Genomic DNA, 13,176 nt, shown 5'->3' with positions numbered 1-13,176 from the left:
TCTTGCATTCTATACATAATTTTAAAAGAGCAAATGCTTTTATAGCACAAGTAGCCTTGTAACATTTAGATGTGCCAATAAATACACTAGAAAAAAAAAAACTAAACAAAACAAACCCCAACCAATTTCCTATCATCTATTGCCACAGAATACCATTCCACACTCTGCAAGATACGAAGATTACGTCCTTTGAAAATATCGCACGTGCTCTACTAGCATATCTTACACAGTCGTGTCATGGCAATCACCATCAAGTAAACGTTCCAATCCAAAGTTTTAGCTTTTTAGCAATTAGCAATTCGGAAAAATAACTTTGAACTAGTAGACCAAATACATGCTAAAGTGAATAATTCCCATTGTTAACATTAAGCCTGCAAACTGATCTACTGCACACTAACGATAAATTAACAGAATTAAAAGTAACAATTAAAATTAAAACCCTAGTGAACATGAGTAAGCTCCTTTGTAGCTAGTGTTGGACTGCAGTGTGGGCTCTATTGATTGAGAGTCATTATCAACCTTTTGAGAAGGGACAAGCTGAAACTAAATGCAAAACTTTGCATCATATCACGTTTTGTTTGGGACAACAAGTTGTGTTCAAACCCATACTTGAAACTAGAATAGGCAAGTGGAGGATGGCAGAAAGCAGGTGGATGTGCCAACACACGCATTCCACAGGCTACAGGCGTGTGGCTGCTATGAAGATTATGTAGAGCTATGACACTAGCTATTATACCAGGCCAGAAGCAACAAGTTTAGGAACCACAGGATAATTCTTACTTATACTAAAATAGCAATAATGTACAAAATGCATTTAACACATAAGCAAACACAGGTCTGGACACTTAGAAAAAAACAATTAGCCCTCTTCAAATCTCCCAGAAAAGCCTGACTAAAGTCTATTTTTTACATACGCTGCTCCTATAAATAATAATCAACAAAAAAAGCAAAAGTTTTTCCGCTGTCACTTCATCCTTACACAGTGCGAACATTCTCTTTTTCAGGAGCCTGTCTCTAAAGTGTAACAAGAGCCTGACCAGAAGTTCAGATCTGACAGCCCCCTGTTTGTAATTAGAATTATTATCTATCATCCCACAGTTGTATATTTTTAATAGCTTTTACAACATACTGCTTAAATGAAGAATTTATATTCATCCGCGTGGACTTCACGCTTCATTTGAGACAAATGACATATAGGATTGCTTTTTAAATTAAACTTACACTACCCAAAATAAAAATGTGCACACTAAATTGTAAAGATGTTTGCAACTACCATTCCTAATGACTATTTCAAAGTTTTCTTCCCCTCAACAAACCTCACCACTTTCTAAATGAAAACTGTTACAAAGGGAAAATATCTTCCGATTAGTGCTAACTCACATAAAGCTTAATACAATTTTTAATGTGAATTTAACAGAATATAAATACAGAAAAATCCAAGCCTCTAAAACATGTTTTCTGAAAAAGTGCTTGCACATCATTGTTAATTCCCGATTTAAGACGATCAGGGTTTTCTGGAAATTCAGGTTGCACAATCAGTGACAAACCAAAAAATGCCACAAAGGGGTGAACACGGGTGCTGGGGTCCCTGGTGCTGTCTGGCTAAAGCAAGTTTTAATGGTAAGTGCAGTCACCTGGGATGCAGGCAATCTAAACCGAGTTTTTCACTGCACAAGCTAAAGTTGCCCAAGAATGCAAGCCTCCTTCTTCTTAGTGTAAGGTAACAATGTTCTCTTCTGTCTGACCTAGAAGAGCATACTCTTCTATGTAGAGAAATGGTTTGAAGTTGCCAGTGGGCCTGTGGCCAGAGTTTGGGGCAGAGTTTAGGAACGAATCCTAAAGTTCTACAGCAAATATATACATAAGGACTGCACAAATTCTTGAAGTAGAAAATAAACTTGAGTGCAGGTATGTAGTTGCTTACTTCCTTACCTTGATATTTGCAAATGAAACCTGACAAATGTGCCTGTAGCGGAGAAAGGGCTTCGGAAGGTCCTCCATGCATTGGATAGGGTTTGCTGTTAAACTGGCAGTGTCTTTGACAGAGTGCAGTGAAGTCCATGATCATCAGGTCTATTCCTTCTGAAGAAGGGTAGTCACAGACTGTTGCTCCATGCCGTGACAGTCCATTGTACGTGCAATAGCTTTGCATATAAATATATAAGAAAACAAAATACTGAATTAGTAGGGAACAACAATCTTCTGATGTTACAAAATGTACACTGCACTGAACAGAAATATCTATCAAAGAGATTCATTTTAAACACAATGACAAACATGATGAGAAAAACATTGATGGGTATATTGGATTTAAATTAAAGAAAAAAAAAAGTAGAATGAATTATTTTGTGCCTATTTTTATAAATGTGCTACAGAAAGGTTTAAAATCAGAGTATTTTTACCTTTCATACCTTTGTAGACTTAGACTAATGATAATGACTTTGTCCCCTAAGTTTCACTGGATGTAAGACCTTAAACATCAGTGAAAAGCTAGGAACACAAATACTTGATCATGTTTTACTTCGCTAACCTTGAATATGAGCCAAATTTGTTCATAAAACAGAGCTCAAAAGTGCATTTGGCTAGGTTTCCCAGAAGGATCTGTGGCCATATATTCCACAGAATAGTGTCCATAGCCCAATTGGTTTCTGTTACTCACAAGGGACTCCCATCTTGTGATACCTAATAGACTCCAGGAGCTGTCTTCAAGCACTAGCTTCTTCTGTCACCTTTCAGGCAGATGATGACAGTATGAGTTTCCTTATTCAAGGGTCTCTCAATATTTTGTGGGCAGATAGATAGTCACCATGGATATTTCAGAACCTGCGACAAGAGCAAAATTAACAATGAGATGACTTGGAAAATCATAATAAAGTTGTATTACTATTCTGTGGTTTGTAATACAGTAGTGATATTGCCTTGCTTTTCATATTCACATCTCTCTCACAAAAAGTATCTTAGTTTAACGTAATTGTGATACACTTCATCCAGATGATGCAATGGACAAACTACAAGAACTTAGAAAGTTAGAATATCAAGTCCTTCAAAATGTTCATAGCAACTACCTGCGGTAAAACTATTTCATTTTGAGGTAATTTCAAGGTTTGGACTCTGACCCAAACAGTGCTTTCCAGCCCAGGTCTGTATTTGCTACAAGGTGTGGAAAATGTTTCCATTTCTTTTTGACAGTGGAAAATGACAGTAGCTATTTTTCATTTCCATTTAAAGCTAATTACCTCTTTTTTTTTCTTGTTATTTGCCACAGGGACTAGTTTATAACAGTCAAGAGTGCTGTAAATAGCCTGCCCTAGCTGTAATTAAAAAGCTGATTAAAATGATCTGTAATTGAAATACAAGAAATTGTTAATGAAGAAAGTTGAATCAAGAAACTTTCACAGAAATAAGAAAAATATCAAAAGCAAAAATGGAAACATTTTAGCACCAGAATCCTGGAAATGTGTTTTGTTGCAGACAATAACAGCACTACATAGTTATGTTATTTCATTATGTAACAGAAAAAAGATTTTTTTAAAAAGTCACGTAGTGTGGTTTTTTTACAAATAAGAGTGCTTAAAGTGGCAAAATATGGTAAAATACACTTTTAATGTGAGTTCTAGCAAAATATTTTCAGTATGATACCTTACTCTCTTTCCCACCACCTCAGACCTCAGTACTTCACTAGCATTGGCATGATGGTTTTTTTTTCTTCTAAATAAAATCCTCCCCTCATTTCTTAGTATTCACCGAAGACCAGCACCCAGCAGGTATCCACAGCCCTGCAAGATACTTTCCCTTCCACCAGCTCTCTCCAAAGGTCTTGGGAACTGGAGGTAATACTGCTTCAGGCTAGCATCTTTTTCGCAATCCCACCAGCTGCACCAGGACCACAGAAGGAGCGCAGTAGGCCAGTCACTAGCACTCACTGTCTTTCCGTTTCAGTTGAGGTACACTTGGCAAAAGAATGAAGGAAGCAAAACCTCAGAGAGTCTTTAACTCACACCCATTTCCTCAATAAAGTTGTTCTGGCACTGGGGAATAACTGGCATTGCGCCTTCCTGCACGGAAGAATGCAGTGAGCTGGTTTTCTGGCTGTACTCTCCTCACTGTGCTGTGGAATCTCTGGCCTTCTCCTCAATCACTCCTTGTTTATGCCTTTTTAATGTTGTTGAAACAACTGAATGGAGAAGGAATCCCCATCAATTTCTACATCCAGCAGCAGCTGCAAGTTGAAAGCCAGACAAATCTAAGAATTCATCGTATTTCTAATCCAGCAGAAGCATAAAATAAATAAAGCATAGAATTACTAAACATGCATAGATGGTATGAACACTCTGTGAGCCAGTGGCAATACTGTAAATACACAAAGACAATATTAGCGTGCAAAATCTATAGAGTGGTGCTACAAAAAAAAACAAAAACAAAAACAAAAACAAAACAAACCACCACCCAAACAACTTGTGCAGATATGGAGTGTCGGTGATTTAAGAATTCCAAAAAGAGTCTCCTAGCATTGCAAAAGAATTGTACTTCAGAAGAAAATTGCATATCCCTCTATTTGCAGACATTCTTCACTTGCTTTCCAGGCACACACATGCTGATGAGAGGAAAAGTTAAAAGGGAGCCTGAGGCTTCTTCCATTAGCATCAGTGGGCATGATCCATACCCCTAAGAGAAGATAGGGTAGCAACTCTACACTTCATCTCTTTTTCCTTTTCCTTCCTTAACTCCCCTGGCCCCTTCTTTTATTTACAACATAAGGCCCCTTCTTTTATTCACAACATAATATCATCTGGCTTTAACTGCAGCGATTTTATATGATGAACTCCTTAGCCATCCAGCCCAGTGCCCTACAATGGGTGCCAAGATAAAGAAATCATTCCTATTTCTGTTAAAGCAGTATTTACTGTTGAAGGTATTTACTGTAGAGTTTAAATACTATCTCCTGTTTCTAGACAAGTTCCCATAGACTTTTAAGTGGTTTAAATAAGATGTCTAGATCAGCCTAACTGTCTAGAAGTGAGCACGATCTTTTTAAAGGTTGAAAATACTTTCTTTTTTAATAATGTCTCCTTTGGTTGTAGCTGAAAACAACAATATAAGAACATAATAAGAACGACTAGTCTAAAAATCGTTCACTCTGAACTGTAACTAAATTGTACATTAATTGTACGGATTTGGATTAAATACATGTGGATGTGCAACATTAAATAAAAAAAATAATCAAGCTTTCCCTACTTGCTTCCACCTAGCCCTTGAATTAGTACTGCTGTCACATTCACAAATCAGCAACATCTATGTAGTCTACCCATGGAATTCCTTTTTGGCATGTTCCATTCACCAACTTCTTAACAACCACTATGAGACCATAGATTTCAACTAATGCACTTGATTGCATTTGACCAGCTGACCCTGCAGCCTCTGTGTTCTTCATAACTTTCCTATGGGTTCTGCACTATCTTTGTTTGAAGTCCTATACATTTCTTCCAAAGCATTTATTTGGAGTAGCCGCTGAAAGTTTATCATCATCACCTACATGCAGAAAAAACATCAGATTTTAAAACTGACAATAGGAGTGTGTCCTCTAATCAAGGGCATGATAGTTGTGCATACTGATGGACAGGCTGTGTATTTAGCAAGATACACTTAAAGAATCATAGTTTTCTTCCAAGTCGCAAATCATTGACATTTACTGGATAACGTGAGTTACCACAAAGGGAGAGAATGTGTTCTGACGTACATTAAAATACACAATAAAAAATCAAATTAACAATGCTTTCAGAAAAAACTAACACCCAAATTATTACCTTTTCCAGGCATATTGTATTATGTTTCCAGGCCTACAATGAACTTCCATCACAATGAAAGATGTGATGTATTAAAATCACTAGATGTACATCTGTCTTCAGGGTACAACTGGAAAGAACAGAGGAGTACCTGGCAAAAATGGGTTCCACTGTTGCTAAAATTAGAGGATTGTTAGTATTGCTGCCTCATTGCAGTCATCTTCAGGATACTGTAGTGAATCTCCTTTTCTGGACCCAGTGTGACTTCGAACTGTCTAGATATTGCACTGCTGCTTGATAATTACAGGTTCAAGATTACACTTCATTGTGCAAGAATGATGTTTAAATTTAAAGGACAATCCTGGCAGATATTACTGTATCATCATCTTCATGCTCTATTTTTCAAACAATGCAGTTCAAGGGATATACTAAACATGCATGAAATATGAGCCAGTATGTTCTTTCGAATGCAGAGGAAGGCCAAACAGACTTTTTCTGATGTATAGTATTGCCTTTCAGTATAAAAAGCTGTTTAAAAATTGAGACATGAGATCTCTTCAGTAACAAATAGATGGTGTGAGCAGCATGTTCTCATCTCAGTGATGGCAGAAAGCACAATTCAGCAAAAAAGATCTTGCTACTCCCCACTTGCTTTGAACTTGTCATTTATTTCTGCAAGCTTTCTTCATCATCTGTAAATACTTAGCGTGGCCATGTGATAGGGAATTACAATATTATATCTCCTCCAACTATGTGTCATTAAAATTACACCGCTTTGCTTTGAGATTCAAAGTCAATTCATCTGCAGATTAGTTTAACTGCCTCTGAAGTCTGCAAACACAAGAAGAAGTGAGCCTCAGACCTGAAGCCTGCAATGAGAGTGCAACAGAGGTGCACCTGTCCTGCCAGAGCTCCAGAAAGCAGGAACTGAACTCTCAGAGCTAAATACTTAGGACAAGATCCATTTTTACCTGTCAGTTCAGTGAAGGTCTGTGACCACCCAGCCAGCTTGACAGTAAACTAGTTCAGGTGACACCTTTTTAGCTGACGCTGTCTGGTGCTGGGTTATCCTCCTATTCTTTCCTGTAAGCCATATAGGAACATTTGCAAGAGAAGAGCTCCTTGACACTCGCAGCTCTCGTGAATTTGTACAGGGTCAAACATATTCTGATCCTCTTTTGTTCAAATATTTAGTTTATCTAATCTAGTTTTCTTGCCTCCTTTGAGTCTATCCTGGCTCTCTTCTAAGAGCCAAGATGTTCTTTTCAACATCTAATGACTTTTTTTAAAAAGTCGCTACAGTACCCATCCGCAAGTGCTTCATACACTGGCAGTTTGCCACAATAGCTATTCCAGACTAGTCATTCGAGAGCTCGCCTTGTGGACACCGTTCCTCCAGAATAAGAGAGGATTGTATGGTTTTTTTCTTAGCTTGCTTTATTCATGTTGGAACAAAACATTTTAACTATAAATAATTTTTCTGGAATATCTACTCTGGCAAATTTCCAAGCACAGTCAGCCCATCAGTAGCTAATGGGGAAGAAAAACATAAGGCTCTCCAAGACTCCAGGGCATATTTTGGATCTATAAATCAGCATACCCTATATTAGGTCCTTGAAGAATCTTTGTTTAATCATTTTGTGCTAAAAATTATTGTTCTTGTACAGTTGCTACATGACTCCATATCTGGTATGGCCCACCATTCAGCAAATAGCCATGATTGATAGTAAAAATGTACTGTACTAGCTTTTCATTTTTCTAGACAAAGAAAGTGAAGATATCTGGGTTTGCTGAAAGGCACAATGAGAAAAATGTTGCAGAAAGCTTATATTTAAGCCTTCAAGAACTGTGTCACTAAAAATCTGTGTGTAGGTGTATGTGTATTTTACGAATGCACAAAAGCACAGAAACTGCAACCAGTGTTTGCAAGAGCATTAAAGAAGGCTATATACTCAAGCCAATTCCCCAGTAACTTTGGCTTTATTCCCATGTAACTCTTCTGAACTCAATATACTTCAGTGTATCTATCTGACATCAAAATCTTCACCCAAGAGGCAGCCTACTTGGAGACAAAAAACCCAAACCCATTCTTTTCTCAATTTAGGTCATACTTATTCAACAAGATTTTCTATAACAGCAACTGAATGCGTTAATCAACAAGCTTTCAATCAGCAAAAAAATCTAAGCAATTAAATCTGTTGAAATTTTCAAGACTGCCTTACCTGTGCAAGCTTCTGGTATATGATGCTTTATCATTTGTCAGGCTTCATCCAGATAAGAGAAATATGTCATATAAGAAGTCTGGCAGAAATATGCCAGACCTCCACTCTGGTAGAAATCAGTGCCCTTCATATGGAACAGGATGCAGAATTGCTGCTGTTTGTTCATTTTGCTGCTGGGGTGTCCGTCGGAGGTTTGTTAGTACATGAAAGATCAGGTTCTAAATTGAATGGCAATACAACAAATGTTACAGACTAAACTCCATTTCCATCACTCCAGAAGAAATAGAGGAACTAAACTCCCCTCTAAGAAATTAATCTGTTCAATCTTTTTAAAAGTTATTTACTGCATGACAGTTTCCAAATATTGAGGAAATAGTGAAGGAAAGAATTGTTTCCTTTTAGAACAAATTGAAGTTATTCACTAAGAAATTATTTTGCCAGGAGAGGTGGTCATTATTTTTAAGACACTATGATAAAATATGGAACACAAAATCAAAATTCATAACACTCATCAAAAAACACAGAACTCAAAAAGCAAAATTCTGAAATGCTAAAGTTTCCCATATTCCCTTCTCTCTGGTCTTTTGTCATTATAGCCAACATACCTTGTTTATTTTTCCCTGACATTTTCCTTTTGTCAACGTGTGATATCATTTCAAGCTTGGTAGATTAAAGGTATTCTCATCACAGATGCTTTAATTGCTGGTGCAGATCCCTGTTTTTAAATCCTTGATAGCAGTGTAAATCTATCTTATAACACAGCCCTATCTACCATTCATATCTGCTTTAAATGCAGACTCCTACTTTACTACCAGCTGTTTTCCTCATGTTCTAGAGCCATCTTTCAAAGGCTTTGGATAGATTTTCTTTTTATTAACTTCCTTCAAACCACTATTTAAGCTTTATGCTGAGTCTTTAACAGCAGCGTTGAATGAACTCTAAAAATCTTGCCTCAGTAGTTCATGTTACTGCCCACAGCTGCAGCCCCAGCTGCCCTCACAAAGTTGACTGTCCTCCCACAACACTGGGGTGTCAACAGTACAACCATATTATCAGTCTTTCTTTGCTATTCCATTTATGCACTGGATATAACAAGGCAGATCTACTGTGTTGGTTAACTCCTTCTAGTGAGTATCCTGTCCCATTTCAGCTGAAAAGCAGCTAATGCCTACTTTGTAGTTTGTCTCAGTTATTTTAGCATTATACAGTACACAGACTTGCAATTAAACAGGCTATTTAAATGTATCTAATTTCTGATAATAAGGAAGTTACATACCTCCTCAATGGCTTTAAACAAACACCTCTCCCAATTTATATAGTACTCTTAATCTGATAACAGTTAACATATATAATGATATGCATGTAGCACCCTTCAAGAGATAACAGCAAACTGTCCTAACATCTTTAATAACGTCATGGAGTTTCTCACCATGAGCAATATTTTGAGATTTTATCAAAAAGTCTTGAATATAGCATTCATATTTTAGGCAAAATAAGACAACTGTGGGATGGTTTCATGTTTTCTGATGCCACACAAAGCAAATAGATGCTTTAGGCTTTGTCCTTTTAGCCAGTGCACTGAAATCCTTAAGCCACTTCAGGTTTATATTCAATTTGCAAAAATCATGCTTTTGTATTGAAAACACTCATCTGTCTACTCTCAGAAAGAAGAAGAATTTGCTAGGATAAATTTTGCAATAGAAATTTTTTCCTTTCAGACAGGTTCAAACAACATAGCCCTTCCATGACTCCAAACTTTTTTCCCCCAGCCCAACCCAATTAGATTAAAAATATTTTTCTTCATCTGATCACACCAGCACTAAGATTTGTTAGTGTCTGTGGTGCACAAGCCGCAAAACTCCAGTTTCACTTCTAGCACGTCTGTGCCAGTATTCTTCTTGGAAAGGTCTCCAAACAGCTGAAGTTTACTCTTGTTGTCCCAGTAACATAACTACTCAGAGTAGTCACTAAGACCTTGATCCAGATCTCATCCCATTGCAAAGCAGCAGTGTCAGATTGCTGACTCATGTAGCTAGGTTAGGCAAAAAGTCTCCATAAAGCTATCTTTCCAAAGGAACCGATACACTCTGTCAGCTAAGGCAGGCAGGATGTTTACTTTGACCTACTTATAAATCTTCACGCATTCACCTTCTTCCCATGATTATTATATCCAGTATCATAAATTACATTATTGGTTAGCTATAGGCTGACATTTCTCTTTCTTTCCACTGTTGTTCTGAGGCTTTGTGATGATCTTCTGTTTCTTCTTTTAGGTTTCTAACTAAATCCCTATACTATGACATTTGCTTCAGCTACATATTTGAAGTGCTGAGAAGTCATGAAATTGTAGCCTGCTGTAATGGAGAGTCCCAAAGGCCACAAGTTTCTATTCTGCCTGTTTCTTTAAATTAGCACAGAAAAGTACCAACTGTTAGAAAAATACCTGACATAGCTATCTTTCAAATTATATTTTTTAAAAGAAGTGAAAATATTCCCTTTCTTATTTATTTAATTACTTTTACTCTGTTCATACAACACAGCCCTTTGGATGTTTTTGTTCTCCCCTACAACAGGGTGCCTATTATTGTATCTCTCTATTTCTCCCCAGAATGACAAATACCCAACTATGGACACAGGAGTGCTAGGCTCTGCTTACAGCTTTCTTCATGTTACCTGCAGAATGTATACTTAACAAAACTTGCTGGCACATTGCTGACCACACATGAAATGCATATTCGTGAGGCTATGTATTCCTAGTCACAAAAAAACCCAGATGGTCCCTATACTTTAAATTGATATTAAAAAAAAAAAAAAAAAAAAAAAAAAAAAAGAGTTCTTTCCACCTTCAAAGATACAGGATGAGCTTATCTGTCACACTATTCATAGAGGTTAGGTAGCTGTATGTTGAAGCCATGCATAATACTGAAAGTAGAGTGAAGATGACTTGTCCACCAAAATGAAAATACAGATGAATTTGATACTGGGTTTTTTCAACCCATAGTGTGGATATTGTTTTTTTTAATTTATATGTGTGAAGTAAAGAAAGTGAAAACTGGGGGGAAAAAATTACCCATAGACATCAGAAGCTTTCTCCAAAGCTAGAATTTCTCTTAAGAAAGATACTTCTGTTGCCTGTCATGTATTTTTGTGAATTCACTCTTTAATGGCTGTTTTCCTTCTCACTGACAGCAAAAGAGTGTGAACTTTGAACAGTGACTGTAAATTGCTCTGAATGCTCTTCAATTTTTGTCATTACTTCAATTCCTTAAAATGTATTAACAACAATCTTTAGAGGACACACTGCAATTTCAGCAATCCAAATTCAATGTTTGACAAAAAGCAACAGCAGCCCTGGGGGCAGTATGGTCCCTAAACTAGAGATTTTCTGATTGCTTGTCTCAGGATGATCAGGAACAAAGGGTAGAAGGCCCAGGGGCTGAAGGATTTTCCTTCAAACAGATGATTTAGCTACTTCACCTGGAAACAGTATCACTGCCTACAACTGAATGATATATTTTAGGTGGTCTTAGAATTTTTCATTCTTCCCCCTGCCTCCCCCATGTCAGATAAACCTTCTAGGGTGAATCATGCTGCATGTAACATAATGAGTTACTAAACACAAGAAACTGCAAATAAATGTTTTTCTTACATTGAGTTCATATGCATTTTGTTGGAAGAGTTAGAAAAAGGAGTTTTTGATACTTACTATATGTTTGATAATTAGTGTTTGAATTACTGTGTTTCCTTACTGAAGTCACTTCCTGTTAAGCAGCCAAACTAGTTTTCTAAAATAAATGAGAGAACTTGAATAAGCCAGTCAGCTTGGCTGTTCACAACTGGTGCAGTATTGTTCTGACTAAGAAAACCTATGTTATTGCTTTACTCCTAAACAATGTGTACAAGCCAACTAAAAACATTATGAATTTATTGTAGCATTCAGTTGTCTACATTCAAAGACGTAAAACCATTTACAGCAAACCACTGTCACCTTAACCTTTGCCTTTATTTTCCTCCCCAAAGTGAAGTCCTGCTCAAGTTTGGCAGGTAATAAATTGTATTTTCATAAAATATGTTTAAAATACATGTACATATAAGAAATCCCAAGAAACCACAACTTCCATCTGAAATTCACAATGAAATAAGCATAAGACTATTCCCACAGAATTTAAAAAGCAGGTTAAATGATGATATTTATAGAATATAAGGCTAAGTAGTGCTAAATATGTTTGTAGGATGTTTTAATACACCTGAAATGAAAGAGAACATGCAAAATCCAAACTTCTGAAAAAGCTCTTTGGAAGTCCTATTAAAACCATTCCTGATGTTTTATTGGAGGTAGTTCTCATCCTCAATAAAATTCTTTAATGTTCTGCAATCATGTCAATGAGCTTTTGTAGTCATGCTTTGTATTCTATAAGAAACCAAGCCAGAGCAAGTAGCTTTCTTTTTTTTTTACTTTTTTAGTAACTACTTTTTCAATGTTATGACCTAGTTCAGAACATTTGGTTAAATTTTTAAAACGCTCATTGAATTTAGAGCAATAAGCTTGAAAACCTTCTCAAAAGTTCTACTGACTAGAAAGCGTTCTCTTTCTGCATATTAGAGTGCTTAGCTACACAAATAGACTGATAGTCAATCTAATGCTTAAAAGCTATCAATCCTTTATGAGAACACTCTTAAATTAGTTTAAAAACTTCTGTGTTAACTGAAGATGGTAAACTCTCAAGTGGAAGTAATAAGATTTACTGATGTTCCTTACCAAATATCCCACCCTTTTGACCCTCTCCTGCTGAAGAAAGGCATAATGGCCTTTCTAGGCATACCTCATTCACTTTGGCACAAAGTCTGAGTCTCGTTACACAGCTTAAACTACTTTAAACTTACCTTTGTTGAACAAGTGACCGGCCTTTGTAACAAAGTGCTTAAAGAGAGCAACCACATGAGCAGAATGCTCCACAGAGGGACTGCAACAACAGCAATAGCTTTCCAAGCAAATGTGTGTTTGTGAGAGTACATCATCATATTATTGCTCAGCATATTTCATTGAAGCATTCTAAAATGTTGGAAAGTCTCACTGTGTAAATGCAGGGCTCTATTAGTGAGAATACAAACATTATAGAATCCTGTGGACAGCATCGAGCACAGTGATCAGACTGCAGTGAAGACAACTA

Source organism: Accipiter gentilis, chromosome 1 (genome assembly GCF_929443795.1).
Source record: "Accipiter gentilis chromosome 1, bAccGen1.1, whole genome shotgun sequence".
In the NCBI taxonomy this organism is placed as follows: Eukaryota; Metazoa; Chordata; class Aves; order Accipitriformes; family Accipitridae; genus Astur; species Astur gentilis.
Note: the sequence above shows the minus strand (reverse complement) of the source record.